Genomic DNA, 11,874 nt, shown 5'->3' on the forward strand with positions numbered 1-11,874 from the left:
GCGCGGGGTACGGGCGGCGGCGGGCTGCCACGTGGCGCTGCGTGGTTGGCCGGGCGCGGCGGCGCGATTCCGTCCGGCTGCGGCTGGACGTGTCCGGCGGCGACGGGAGGAGATTTTTAGGGTTTGGACTGCGAATGATTTCGGGAGGGGTGCAAATATATAGGTAGAGGGAGCTAGGAGAGTCCAAATGAGGTGCGGTTTTCGCCCACACGATCGTGATCGAACGACCTACAGCATGAAAGTGACTTAGAGGAGTTTTGGGCTGTTTAGAGAGGGGTTTTTTGCTGCAACACACAGACGGACTTTGCGGTTGCCCAGTTAACCGTTGGAGTACCAAACGACCTCCAAATGGAATGAAACTTGACCGGTGGCCTACCGGTGGTATACCAAGGCCACTTGACAAGCCTCGGTCCATTCTGAGAACGTTCAACACCCACTCACGAAACGAAAACAAGAGGGGTGCACCGGAGGAGGTGGGAGTGCCGGATTGCAAAATGGACAACGGGGAAAATGCTCGGATGCAAGAGACGAACACGTATGCAAATGCAATGCACATGATGACATGGTATGAGATGCATGACATGAACAAAATGCAAAATGAACACAAAACCCGGCCACGAAGTGAATATCATAACACATAGCCGAAAATGGCAAGAGTTGGAGTTACAAATATGGAAAGTTACATCTGGGGTGTTACAGGTACTCACAAGAGCAATGCAGTGTGCAGTATAGTTGCGAGATTCTGTGGTCCCTTGAGAATGAATGTTCTTCTGCTAACAGTTTTCGTACAAGTGAGACGTTAAGGCAAATGCAGAAATGTAGTTCAAATTGTGATGTGATATCATAGACAGTACCTTACGCTGCAGACGAGACCAATGTGTAACAAGATTATTCTAGTCACTGTCTGATAAATGTAGCACCAGAGACTTTACAGAAATTTCGTTTAGAGGCTTGCCATTGAAGTGCGCTTGCCTCAGGTAGGAACGATACTTCATCAATGAGTGCTTGAAAAGTGCAACCAACCCTTGCTCGTCTTGACAATGCAGTTTGGACCTCGCCTGTTTAAAAGAATGAAATCTTGTGTCTTCTGTCAGCAGAAACATATGCAGTAATTACCATGAATAACATTAGTACATTACTTAAGCGTAAGTTGTGGAGGAAGACTGGAAATTGTTCTGTGTCTGCGGTATAATCTTTCCATGAAGGAAATATGCGCACAATGTTCCTGACAACAATATAAGCTTCATCTTCTAAAGTGGGAAGAAATGGAACAGCGGTCCTATTTGCTACAATTGGGGCTCTCTCTGGTTCGAAAAGGGATTTGGCAACTGCATTTGGTGTACTCTTTGCTAAAATGGGGGTTTTGTGTCGTAGAGCTGGTGCTATGTCAACTTCCATCATCATACTGTTTGCTGCAGTTGGGGTCTGCTGAGTTGGGGCATCAGAAATGACCAGTGTAGTAGGGCTAGAGTCTGCTAGAGTTGGGGTGTTTTGTGGGTCAGGTGATATTGCAACTACACCTAATGGGCTATTTGATTTATCAGGTGTCACTACCTTTTTGCAAATACTTTGCTCGTGCTCCTCCGCGATCAGCAATCGCCCTCTTCCTTTTGAACGTCTGATACACAAGAACAACATTTGAATGGATAAATATGGTATGATGACAGATGTAATATGTACTGAAAATGGATAGGTAGGGCGTATTCACATACACGATGTGTAAACTAAGCTAATGGCAGTGCAACAAAGTAGAAACAATGTAAAGCATCAGTTGCAAGATATGTGCGACCAATGTAACCTTGGAAAGTTAGAGCAAGCACCTTGATGGGTGAATAAGATAGGGCATCTGCCTCTGACTCCTCCACAAGGGAGCTACATTGACTTAGGTCTCCCTCTAGCTCAGAATCACTGTTAGGATCATATTCTGAGCATGAATCCGTAGGTGGAGAGCGTTTGGATTGCATTGCATCCAGACTTGATTTCAGTCCCTTAATGCCAAGTTTGACAGCCATGGCATTGTTCTGCTTTATTCTTTTCATGCGCGCAAGCTCATAATCATTACGAAGGTGTTCAGAATCTGAGATTCATGAAAACATAAAAAGTAGTCAGATTATCTATGGAATGCATAGCGGATTCAACTCGAAGAGTGTCTCCCTATAAACCCCTACATATGCAAAGTTCACCCCCAACCGTGCTGACCAGACCACACACAGAAATACAAATGTCTTATGTCTCTATAACAGGCAGACACACATTTCAAAACTGAAGTAGGAACATTAGAATCATATCAAATTCGTATTTGAACAAATAAACTAAGGAATTATCAGTGTCATAATGTTTAGCTTCAAGGGTGGAGTGCTGGTAGTGCGACACAAAGCAAGTAGCCAGATTTTATTCCATGTAAAAGATTGTAGTCTATGTAAAAGCTGGACACGACACTTTCTTTCTATACAATGCAGTGCTCGTTGCCCACACATGATGGAAGAGATAACACAGAGAAATACTATTCACTCATGTCTACAGTTCCAGTATTTTGAAACAGGGTGGTCCACCCTAAAATAATATTGACAACAAATATGACAAGGCAAGCATAGATGTAGTGAATCAATCATTTACTTGTGAGCTTACTAGGACAGGTATGCAGAACTGTAACTGCAGTAAGAGACCGTCCAAAATCTGAATCAAGAAGTTTGTCTAGCACTTATTGTTTGCAACTAATCAACGTGAATAATTGGATATCATATCAAATGAGTAAGAAAGACAAGTAAAATTGTCAACAAACCTGGCCTGCAGTAGTAATCTGGGTCAATGTCACTACGACCAACAATCCAAAATGACTAGTGTCTGTTCCTAGGGCCAGAATTTTGAAACCCTGTGAACTTTACAGGTACCAAAGATTACTGAAATACATCTGAACCATTAAGTGTAGGTAGCACTCAGCACACAACAAACCCTAATGACAGTCCTGCCTAATGAGTAATGAATCAATTAGAAAATAGGTGATGAGGAGTGGCTGTTGAGTGTTGAGGACGTATCTCAGGATAAATCGGGTTGGCTTAGTGGGTGCTGCACGCCTGAGCCCTGAACGGACTGGGAAGGTAGGCACGGCGGTGCACCCGGGCAGCGGTGACGCTGTTGGGCGAGCGGCTCCTGACCTCCTGTTAGTCTAGCGTCTCCTCCTAGAGTCATGCCGTCTGGGGACGGCAAGTCGCCGGCGAGGCAGGCGGCTGGGTGCGAGTAGAGATCGGAAGCGCGCAGCAGAACATTGGGGAATCGGGGCCTGGGCCGACCCAAAATCCTAGGGTGGGCCGCGGCCCACCGTGGGCACCCTGTAGAGATACACACCCAAGCGGCGAACATGCATTTTCGAAACTAAATTAGGAACATTTAGCTGACCAATTAAACGACTCTGTTTTAATAATATCAGATTCGTATTTGAACAACTAAGCTTGTTTAGCTTGATGGGTGGAGCAGTGCTATTATGACACGTATAGTGATCATAAAAGGGGGAAACTCTAAGCATTTTTTTGAGCAAAAGAGGGTTTCCCCTCCGATTTCTATTAAAGAACCACCACGGAACCAACGTGATCAATTAAACCCTAAGCATGATCAATTAAACCCTATTATGATTGTGCCATTGAAGATTTAAAGCTGCTAACCGGGGAAATGCTATTTAGCATCCATTGTTTGCTTCGAACTAAGAACTAAATTCTAAGAGCTGAAAAGAAAGTACAGTAACCAAGTTACGATATATTTTCTGGTTGAGATCAAAAAGTTGTGGAGATATGAAGTACCACCTCTCTTGCGGCGCCGTGTAGGCATCGGGGGTGCGATGGCTGTCGGTGGCGTTGAAGCAGATCTACGACGAGATGGGTGCATTGGGGGGTAAGTCCTGTTGCGGTGGAAGAGAAGGTCGTGTGAGCGGCCCCGGCAAAGAGGACGACGACGCCGATGAAGTGAGAGGACGCTATGCAAGGCTCTTGGTCCGTCGCCGTGGATGAGAAACGTCCATCTCTAGCAAAGGACGACGTGGTCTTGGTAGGCGCTCCGGCATGGTGGAGGACGGTGGCGATGGATGGGGTGGAGGACGACGGTGATGGATGGGGTAGAGGACGGCGGCGATGGATGGGGTGGCGGACGGAGGAGGCTGGTGTGGGGATGGTGTTCTAGCGCGGACGGTGTATGTAATGGAAAATGTAGGGAGAGGTACGGGGAACAATGCTTTTGGGACGCGCCTGTCTGAAATATGGAAAGTTACAAACTTAGCCCCCGTTTAAAATTTGGACGTCTCGTGGTTGGGGATAGGACGGTAATCTCGCAAATATTTGCCCAAAGCAATTTCTGGTGAGGAGAGGGTGTTTTAGCGCCCATGATTGGCGCCCACGGTGTACGAACGGGGCTGTCAGGTAGGGCGGTTGTGTCACGTCTGAGTGAAGTTACAAACCTGCCCCTATTGAAAATATTTGCCTACATCGATTTCGGCCGAGTCGAGTTTGTTTTGCCGCCCACCGTGTATGAATGGGGAAATGGAGGGAGAAACAAAGGTCTTTCGGACGAGCTTGAATCAAATGTGTTTTGCCGCCCATGTTTGGCACCCACCGTGTCGGAATGGGCTCAGAGGCGGTCGTGTCACGTCTAATTGAAGTTACTAACCTACCCCTATTGAGAGAAGTGGAAATCGGGCCGATGGATTGTCCGTGTAAGGAGTAGACAGTAATTTCCATCTCCCAAACACTTGGCTTCGGGCAGCCGACGTGGGAGTGGACATTTTGCCGCTTCTTACGAATTTTGGGACAATAAGCATCCACGTTTACCTTGGCAACTAAATTCGAATCCATTTATTCCTATATGAATCTTTACAAATCATTCTATGTGATTTTTATATCTTCAAAAGGACGACAAAGATGTATTCCACTGTCATATATGAATATGATTTACAAATGCCGATACTCGAATTCAGAAGCTAGAATCTAGTTTAAGGTGAATTCGAATATTTGGAACACTTCACGTCCAACTCAAATGTCACACGCAGCATAATGTGTACTCCCATTTAGATATGTAAACAAGCGATGTATCAAGATTCAAATACCGAGTCAATCAACCAATAATGTACAAAACTAACAGACATATAAAGACTTATAGAGTATATGGATCAATAATATCAACTAACATACATAAGCCAGGCCGCTGTACATTTTTTTGCTAGAAGAGCATCCTTTTTTTAGCGAAGCTAGTACAACATCTTGTCCCTTTCCGATGCGTGCCACTTATGGTCCATCTATACTACTATTATTGCTGAATGCACATTTAGCCCGATTGGCATATTTGTAGGTCTGGGACAGCAATCAAAATGAAATGTCTCCGAGTCTTATCAATTAATACAGACTTGCACTACAAAAAAATACACTTCCGTGATGATACGTCTTTGTCACAGTAGGTCACGTTTTCTGTCATGCATGTACATCCATGACAAATTTATGACAGAATCAAGATAGTCATACCTGTGCTGTCGTAGAAATGTTCCATGACATTACCAAAATTATCATCACGGAAGTGTCCACTTCCATGACGATAAATCGCGCGTCACAGAAGTGCTTTCGTCAAGGGTGACCGACACGTGGCATCCACCGTAACGGAACACCGTTAAGCTATCGGGTCCGGTTTTGGATCCGATAACCCATTAATAGCCCCGACCAATGGGGATTTTCCACGTGTAAAATCATCATTGGCTGGAGGAAACACGTGTCGGCTCACCATTGGGACAGATGTCATCCACTCATTGGACCCAAAGCGCCTATGATACGTCGACACGTGGCACGACCCAACAAAGGCACATATAGGTTTAAAAGGCCGGCCCAGTCAAATGCCCGTAGTACTTACTCAGGTACTAGTGGGCCAGCCCAATAACGGCCTGCTTAATAAAGGCCCATTTACGGCCCGAAGCCAGATCTGGCCCGTTAATTGTTCGCCGAATATTTGGGCCCATTTACGGCCCGAAGCTAGATCTGGCCTATTAATTGTTCGCTGATATTTGGGCCCAATTATAGCCCAGTGACTTTCGGCCTGTTAGAGGCCTGATGTAGACATGGGCCCATTTCAGCCCGGTGTGACTTTCGGCCTGGGAATGGCCCGTGCTGCCCATGGGCCATATATGGTCCGACAGGACATCGGGCCCACTAACGGCCCGTGATAAAGGTGGCAACAATTAAGCCCAACGTGACTTTGGCATGTTAAAGGCCTGTCGCATAATTCGGCCCGTTGATGTCTGTACTACGCTTTCGGCCTCTTAAAGGCCCATGATATCAGTGGGCCAACTAAGGCCCGAGATGTGTTTCGGCCTGGTAACTGCCCGTGATATAACTGGGCCCCAAAAGGCCCAGTCTACATTTCAGCCTGCTGAAGGCCCGTCGACGACTAGTGAAAATTGAGGCCCAATATGCATTTCGGCCCGCTAAAGGCCCATGGTTTCATCTGGGCTGTAACAGGCCAGTACAATATTCAGCCTATTAATGGTCCAACGCTACATGGGCCAAACTAAGCGCTGGGTCCACAAAAGGCCCAACTAAAATATAGGCCGGTGTAAGTTGTGGGGCTCACGCAAAGTGTGAAGGTCCCAATGATTCGGGCCCAAGAAAGATGCGGGCCGGCCCAATTGTGGCCCGCTAAACACCAGGCCCGTTAGAGGCGAATGTTTCGGCCCGGTCGACTACATCTGATTTTTTTCAGATAGCGAATGATGGCAGTAACTAGTAGGAATTAAGAACAAACCTACTCTATACAATAAAGAAATTATGGCATAGTAACTAAGAATAAAACTACACTATACAATAAAGGATTTATGGTATATTACATCCACTTGGCATCGAAGTTCGCCACCAGTGGTCATAACGCGCAACGAAGAAGCAGATTACAAAAACTGGGCACCATTGCAGCGTAACAAAATAATACTGAACCGAGACCACTTCCAAGATAGTTCAAGAAAGGTTAGCCTTGCGCGGGAACTGCTGGGCAAGCTGCTGAGCAAGGCTGTGAGACCGGCCTAGCATGTCGGTCATAGCTTCCAGGTATAGCTATTTAGCGATGAGGTTCTCATTGGTGTTCTCCGCAATCTTTCTTAGAGATAGGACTTCAAGTCGAAGTTGAGTTGCGGAATGCCTTTCTGCTAGAACTTGGGACTGAAGAAATTGAACTGATTCAGACAACGAATTCTGTGAGCTTGTCTGACTGCTAGTCTCAAGTAACTTGAACACTGCATCAAGACAAGACTTTGGGGTTGTCTCGCTATCTTCAAGATGTTTTGCCTTCTTTGCTGCAATATATCTTGGGTTTGTCTCACAGCCTTCAGCAGTCTTGTGCATGCCATCGGGCATATCACCCTGAAACAAGCAGAGAGATGATAGGTTTTGCACGTGTATAAACAAAGATGATAACTGTACTGTCAATTCCATCCAATTTCAAATTAGAAAATAAAGAGTAAGTTCAAAATATCAATAGCATAATTTGGCATTGTTCATAATGCGGGGAGCTTCACCACACTACTGGATTACCATGTCAACATAACAAGCATAGATGAAGGGCAAAGAAAATCATTGTATTTATTTTGGTTAATGTGCATGGCATGTTGTTCATATCATCAGCCACATCAGTAAGATAAAACAGGAGATGACAAGGTGCAAACGTGGGCTGCTTCACCACACACTGGATTATAGATCCACAAAAACAAGCATACATATAGGGAGTATTGAGTAATGTGCATGGTATGAATTAGGAATTTGGTTTTACAAGTAAAACATCGAACTTACGGTTCTTGCGAACATGCATTTTGGTAGAAATAGCAAACTAAACAGCAGTAAACGATAGGGAGTATGAGAAAATTAAACAGCAGTTGAGGATAAAGGCTTTAGAAGGATTGACTTACATTAACAGTTAACACCGGCTTTATAATGCCCTTCTCCATGTCAAGGGAAGGATAACTCAAGAATTTCAGCACAGAATCTTCTTCATAAGCATTGCCTGTACTCTACATTTTGTAGAGAGTAATTATGGATATGATAATACTGGAAGGGATAGAGGATAATGAAGATAAGATGCAGATTGATGCTACATAATCAACTACCAATCCCTGGAAGTACAAGCATTACAGGACAAAATGTACTGACAAGAGCAATGGGCTACACTTCTACACTGGCATTGTGTGTGTATTCTACTTTTTGGTAAGATTAAATATAGATATGATCTTTTTTAGTAAATGGTGGGCGAGGGAGATAAGATGCAGAATGCTACACAATAAACCAATCCCTCTTCCCATAATACAAGAGTGTTTTGAACACTGGTGTATTGTACAAAACGTTCTTATATTATGGGACAGAGGGAGTAGCTGTTATTGTAAGTACAGTGATAGACGACATTCAGTCCTTACAAGAGGACTGCAGAGCTAAACCTCTTCAAAAGCATTGGGTTGATTCTAAGTTTATGTAAGAGTCCATACGGATCTTATAATGTCCACCAAATGGACGATAACGAGGATAACATGTGCAGTGATGCTACATAATCAAACAGCTATGAAAGTAAGTATGGTCATACAGGGCAAGAGGTACTCACAAGAGCAATGCAATGTGCAGTATAGTTGCGAGATTCTGTGGTCCCTTGAGAATGAATGTTCTTCTGCTAACAGTTTTCGTACAAGTGAGACATTAAGGCAAATGCAGAAATGTAGTTCAAATTGTTATGTGATATCATAGATAGTACCTTACGCTGCAGCCGAGACCAATGTGTAACAAGATTATTCCAGTCACCGTCGAATAAATGTAGCACCGGAGACTTTACAGAAATTTTGTCTAGAGGCTTGCCATCGAAGTGCGCTTGCCTCAGGTAGGAACGATACTTCATCAACGAGTGCTTGAAAAGCGCAACCAACCCTTGCTCATCTTCACAATCTAGTTTGGTCCTCGCCTATTTAAAAGAATGAAATCTTGTGCCTTCTGTCAGCAGAAACATATGGAGCAATGAGCATGAATAACATTAGTACATTACTTACGCGTAAGTTGCGGAGGAAGACTGGAAATTGTTCTATGTCCGCGATATAACCTTTCCATGAAGGAAAGATGCTCACAAAGTTCATGACAACAATATAAGCTTTGTCTTCTAAACTAGGAAGAAATGGAACAGGGGTCCTATTTGCTGCAATTGGGGCTCTCTCTGGTTCGAAAAGGGATTTGGCAACTGGATTTGGCGTACTCTTTGCTGGAATGGGGGTTTTGCGTCGTAGAGCTGGTGCTATGTCAACTGGCATAATCATAATGTTTGCTGCAGTTGGGGTCTGCTGAGTTGGGGCATCAGAAATGACCAGTGTAGTAGGGCTAGAGTCTGCTAGAGCTGGGGTGTTTTGTGGGTCAGGTGATATTGCAACTACACCTAATGGGCTATTTGATTTATCAGGTGCCACTACCTTTTCCAAATACTTTGCTTGTGCTCCTCCACGATCAGCAATCGCCCTCTTCCTTTTGAACGTCTGATACATAAGAACAACATTTGAATGGATAAATATGGTATGATGACACATGGAATATGTACTGAAAATGGATAGGAGGGGCATATTCACATACACGATGTGTAAATTAAGCTAATGGTAGTTCAACAAAGAAGAAGCAATGCAAAGCATCAGTTGCAAGATATGTGCGACAAATATAACCTTGGAAAGTTAGAGCAAGCACCTTGATGGGTGAATAAGATAGGGCATCTTCCTCTGACTCCTCCACTAGGGAGCTACATTGACTTAGGTCTCCCTCTAGCTCAGAATCACAGTTAGGATCATATTCTGAGCATGAATCTATAGGTGGAGAGCGTTTGCATTGCATTGCATCCAGACTTGATTTCAGTCCCTTAATGCCAAGTTTGACAACCATGGCATTGTTCTGCTTTATTCTTTTCATGCGCGCAAGCTCATAATCATTATAATGCTATTCAGAATATGAGATTCATGAAAACATAAAAATTTGTCAGATTATCTATGGAATGCAATGCGGATTCAACTCGAAGAGTGTCTCCCTATAAACCCCTGCATATGCAAAGTTCACCCCCAACCGTGCTGACCAGACCACACACAGAAATACAGACCCCTTATGTCTCTATAACAGGCAGACACACATTTCAAAACTGAAGTAGGAACATTAGAATCATATGAAATTCGTATTTGAACAAATAAACTAAGGAATTATGAGAGGCATAATGTTTAGCTTCAAGGGTGGAGTGTTGGTAGTGCGACACAAAGCAAGTAGGCAGATTGTATTCCTTGTAAAAGATCGAAGCCTATGTAAAAGCTGGAAATGACACTTTCTTTCTATACAATGCAGTGTTCGTTGCCCACACATGATGGATCACATAGAGAAATACTATTCACTCATGTCTACGTTTGAAGTATTTAGAAACAGGGTGGTCCACCCTAAAAGAATATTGACAACAAATATGACAAGGCAAGCATAGATGTAGTGAATCAATCATTTACTTGTGAGCTTACTAGGACAAGTATGCATAATTGTAACTGCAGTAAGAGACCGTCCAAAATCTGAATCAAGAAGTTTGTCTAGAACTTATTGTTTGCAAATAATCGACGTGAATAATTGGATATTATATCAAATGAGTAAGAAAGACAAGTAAAATTGTCAACAAACCTGGCTTGCAGTAGTAATCTGGGTCAATGTCACTACGACCAACAATCCAAAATGACTAGTGTCTGTTCCTAGGGCTGGAATTTTGAAAACCCTGTGAACTTTACAGCTACTAAAGATTACCGAAATACATCTGAACCATTAAGTGTGGGTAGCACTGAGCACACAACAAACCCTAATGACAGTCCTGCCTAATGAGTAATGAATCAATTAGAAAATGGGTGATGAGGAGTGGCTCCTGAGTGTTAAGGACTTATCTCAGGATAAATCGGGTTGGCTTAGTGGGTGCTGCACGCCTGAGCCCTGAACGGACTGGGAAGGTAGGCACGGCGGCGCGCCCGGGCAGCGGTGACGCTGTTGGGCGAGCGGCTCCTGACCTCCTGTTAGTCCGGTGTCTCCTCCTAGAGTCATGCCGTCCGGGGACGGCAAGTCGCCGATGAGGCAGGCGGCTGGGGGCGAGTAGAGATCGGAAGCACGCAGCAGAACAGAGGGGAATCGGGGCCTGGGACGACCCAAAATCCCAGGGTGGGCCGGCCCACCGTGGGCACCCTGTAGAGATACACACCCGAGCAGCGAACATGCATTTTTGAAACTAATTTAGGAACATTTAGCTGACCAATTAAACTAATCTGTTTTAATAATATCAAATTCGTATTTGAACAACTAAGCTTGTTTAGCTTGATGGGTCCAGCAGTGGTATTATGACACGAAGCACGTATTCTGATCGTATAGTGATCATAAAAGGGGGAAACCGGAGAAATGATATTTAGCAGCCAATGTTTGCTTCGAACTAAGAACTAAATTCGAAGAGCTGAAAAGAATGTAGAGTAACCAAGTTAAGATCTATTTTCTGGTTGAGATCAAAAGTTGAGGAGATATAAAGTACCACCTCTCTTGCGGCGCCGTGTAGGCATCGGGGGTGAGATGGCTGTCGGTGGCGTTGAAGCAGATCTGCGATGGTAGACGGGTGCATCGGGGGATAAGTCCCGTTGCGGTGGAAGAGAAGATCGTGTGAGCGGCCCCGACAAAGAGGACGACGGCGCCGATGAAGCGAGAGGACGTGATGCAAGGCTCTTGGTCCGTCGCCGTGGATGAGAAACGTCCATCTCTAGCAGTGGACGACGTGGTCTTGGTAGGCTCTCCGTCATGGTGGAGGACGGTGGCGATGGATGTGGTGGAGGACGGCGGCGATGGATGTGGTGGAGGA

The sequence above is a fragment of the Triticum aestivum genome, chromosome 2D (assembly GCF_018294505.1).
Source record: "Triticum aestivum cultivar Chinese Spring chromosome 2D, IWGSC CS RefSeq v2.1, whole genome shotgun sequence".
Taxonomy (NCBI): domain Eukaryota; kingdom Viridiplantae; phylum Streptophyta; class Magnoliopsida; order Poales; family Poaceae; genus Triticum; species Triticum aestivum.